This window comes from Brienomyrus brachyistius, unplaced genomic scaffold (assembly GCF_023856365.1).
Source record: "Brienomyrus brachyistius isolate T26 unplaced genomic scaffold, BBRACH_0.4 scaffold97, whole genome shotgun sequence".
NCBI classification, from domain to species: domain Eukaryota; kingdom Metazoa; phylum Chordata; class Actinopteri; order Osteoglossiformes; family Mormyridae; genus Brienomyrus; species Brienomyrus brachyistius.
In genome coordinates this window covers 503,579-507,355 of record NW_026042372.1, presented here as the reverse complement: position 1 = coordinate 507,355, position 3,777 = coordinate 503,579, and the positions used below count along the sequence as shown (strand labels likewise).

The following is a 3,777-nucleotide window of genomic DNA, read 5'->3' as shown; positions in this document are numbered from 1 at the left end:
ACCATATGCTGCAGTCTCCCCTTGTGCAGTGGGATCATTCTTACTCTCTGTCACGGTTTCTCTGTGTTCTTCATTAACAGCACTGGCTTCCTGCAAGGCAAACCAATTCCAAGGAGCATGGTTGTTACAATATCTTCTAGAATTCCTTGTAAAAACATTTCTCTTTGGTATTTTCTTACCAACTGAGCCTTTGGGGAAGTGGGACGTGTTTCAGGTCTGGCCTTGGCAGCTGCAGGCTGCCCTGTCAGTCCTGCGTCGCCCTCTTTACATGTCTGTGAGCTGGCTTGGATTCCATCAGCTACGAGACAACAGACATGTCAGTCTCCCTTAAGAACATAAGAACATAAGAACTATACAAACGAGAGGAGGCCATTCGGCCCATCAAGCTCGCTTGGGGAGAACTAAACTAATAGCTCAGAGTCGTTAAAATCTTATCTAGCTCTGATTTAAAGGAACCCAAGGATTCAGCTTGCACTACGTTATCAGGAAGGCTATTCCATACTCTGACTACACGCTGCGTAAAGAAGTGCTTCCTTAAATCCAGCTTGAAATGTTCTTCCGCTAATTTCCACCTATGGCCACGAGTTTGTGTATTTGAACTAATGCTGAAGTAACTACTTGGTTGAACAGCATCCAAACCTGTTAGAATCTTATATACCTGGACCATGTCCCCCCTCAGTCTCCTTTGCTTGAGACTGAACAGATTTAGTTCAAGTAACCTTTCTTTCAAGTTTCCTTTGCAGCAATAACTGACGTTAGTGTTACAACACATAAGACCCTGGCATTTGACTCTCAGCTTAGAAACAAATACATAATTTCTATCCTTGCCAGCAGAAAAAGTCACTGCCATTAATGATGAATGGTGCAGAAAACAAGTTCTATATGAGGCATGTCCAGCAAAAAATGATCTTTCTAAGATTCAGCTCCTTTCTAAGCAGAGACACACATAAAGACACAAGTATCAATCATTTACTTGCAATACCTTAAAATTGAACGTTCATGTTTGAAATCTTTAATGTAATAAATCCATTCATGAATTAGTAAGAATATCTCTAGAAAAACCATTAAAGCATAACTGGTGTCATTACAGATCACTTTTCTTGTCTATACTTTGGAACTAGAACATAATGTGGCAGCTTTCCCTGAAATGTCAGACTATGAACCACTAGATGGCAGTAATACTATGCTTCAAGATTCAAACTGCACATACAGAACAGGAAGGGGATTCATACCCAAAACCCTGGGAGTGTAAGGCGACGATACCACCCCCACACCATTGTGCTTCCCCAGGGAATTATGTATTTTATGTGATAAGCTTTATCTCTAAATGATAAAATTATTCATTAAAGTTCAGTAATATTACATAAATTGCATTTAGTTATATTTATATTCTTCGGAATAAAAATTAACTTAATTATGAAATAAACCTTCATGCGATATGACTGGCTTCATGTTTATGTTTTATGTGTCCTTTTCTTAATGCAAATGTACTTTACCACAAGATTATTACGCTGCGTCTGTGTTGTACCTGTCAGCTTGGCAGGCTGTTTGCTGTCGCCATGTGTAATTACTCAGAAATTCATGTCAAAAAGTGAATCTGTACGAAAAGACATGTTTACATGCATCTGTGTGGGTTTCCATCAGCAATTCAACGTAAAGCAGCTAAGCGAACTGGTGCCTCTAAGTTGCCAAAATGTGTGACTGTGTTGTGGATGGTTACTGATGAAGCCCCCACCCCTCCGCTCCATTCCTGCCCTTTTTACCCCCTCTGACTCATTTCTAACATCTCCTTTTGGAAAAGGTATTATTGCCTTTTTAACACTGATATCATCTTACATTACAGGTCACATCAACACAACGACAATTAGTGTACGCTTGAAAAGGCATGATTATTATTAATGTCACTAGACTGTTTTCCTCGGTACTTGTGTGCATGTGAGAGATATCTTGCTTGATTGCTTAAAGGTAGTTTTTCCATGAAGGCTTCTCTTATAAGCTAACTGGGGGGCAGTGTGTGGCTCAGTGGGCGAAGCTTGTGTGTCGGTAATGAGAAGGTCGCCAGTTGAAACCCAGCCTCAGTCTGCCTGTGGGTCCTTGGGCAAGATTTAGTATTGAAATTACACTACAAAAAATTGCTTATAGAATTTTTTTATATTTCAAATTAGTTTTTTAACTATTTTTTTATATGGCGGAAACAGGACTTTGGTAAGTTTCAGATCAATGTATCACAGACCATTTTTTACAGCTCTAATTTCAATAATACATAACTAAAGTGTTAAAGCAGACTGAGCCGCTTTACCATGTGCTGCAGTCTCCCCTTGTGCAGTGGGATCATTCTCACTCTCTGTTGTGGTTTCTCTGTGTTCTTCATTAACAGCACTGGCTTCCTGCAAGGCAAACCAATTCCAAGGAGCTTGGTTATTACAATATCTTCTAGAATTCCTTGTAAAAACATTTCTCTTTGGTATTTTCTTACCAGCTGAGCCTTTGAGGAAGTGGGACGTGTTTCAGGTCTGGTGTTGGCAGCTGCAGGCTGCCCTGTCAGTCCTGCGTCGCCCTCTTTACATGTCTGTGAGCTGGCTGGGATTCCATCAGCTACAAGACAACAGACATGTCAGTCTCCCTTGCAGCAATAACTGACGTTAGTGTTACAACACATAAGACCCTGGCATTCGACTCTCAGCTTAGAAACAAATACATAATTTCTATCTTTTCCAGCAGAAAAAGTCACTGCCATTAATGATGAATGGTGCAGTGAACAAGTTCTATATGCAGTATGTGCAGCTAAAACTGATCTTTCTAAGATTCAGCTCCTTTCTAAGCAGAGATACAGACAAAGACACAAGTATCAATCATTTACTTTGAATACCTTAAAATTGAACGTGCAAGTTTGAAATTTTTAATGTAATAAATCCATTCCTGAATTAGTAAGAATATCTCTATAAAAACAATTAAAGCGTAACTGGTGTCATAACTGGTCACTTTTCTTGTCTATACTTTGGAACTAGAACAAAATGTGGCAGCTTTCCTTGAAGTTCCAGGGAAATTTATGCTTGCGCTTAACATTTGGTATCGATGTTGACATAGTGAAATGTGCTGATGGGAAATGAAAAATCTTTCAGAAAACAATACTAAATGACATTTCAGAGGACATGCTTTAGTCTTACCGTTCTGTGTGGAATCTATGCAGGCACAATCTTTTCTCTCAAAGTCAGCAGTACAATAAGGGCGTGGCATTATGTACCCTTCGTGGAAAAAAACAGGGAATCAAAGCTTGGATCACAGACAACATTGTCAGTAACCACTTACAAGAATAGCGAAGTTCATCCATCCATCCATTTTCCAAACCGCTTATCCTACTGGGTTGCGGGGGGTCCGGAGCCTATCCCGGAAGCAATGGGCACGAGGCAGGGAACAACCCAGGATGGGGGGCCAGCCCATCGCAGGGCACACTCACACACCATTCACTCACACATGCATACCTATGGGCAATTTAGCAACTCCAATCAGCCTCAGCATGTCTTTGGACTGTGGGGGGAAACCGGAGTACCCGGAGGAAACCCCACGACGACATGGGGAAAACATGCAAACTCCGCACGCATGTGACCCAGGCGGAGACTTGAACCCGGGTCCCAGAGGTGTGAGGCGACAGCGCTAACCACTGCACCACCATGCCGCCCTAGCGAAGTTCAATTAAAAGAAAAATGCAACAATGAATACTGGTTTCTAACTCTTGACTGATCTAGATTAAGCAAGACTGGTATATTTCAACATAGC

At 41.1% G+C, this 3,777-nt stretch overlaps 1 long non-coding RNA gene across 1 annotated transcript; it reads right to left on the bottom strand.

Moving 5' to 3' along the window:
- Positions 1–2,388, bottom strand: LOC125727439 (uncharacterized). The gene is made up of 3 exons (XR_007388755.1): positions 2,300–2,388; positions 180–298; positions 1–90 (listed from the first exon to the last, which is right to left on the bottom strand). It is a non-coding gene; the product is annotated as an uncharacterized LOC125727439 (long non-coding RNA).
- Between the last annotated feature and the right edge of the window lie 1,389 nt (positions 2,389–3,777).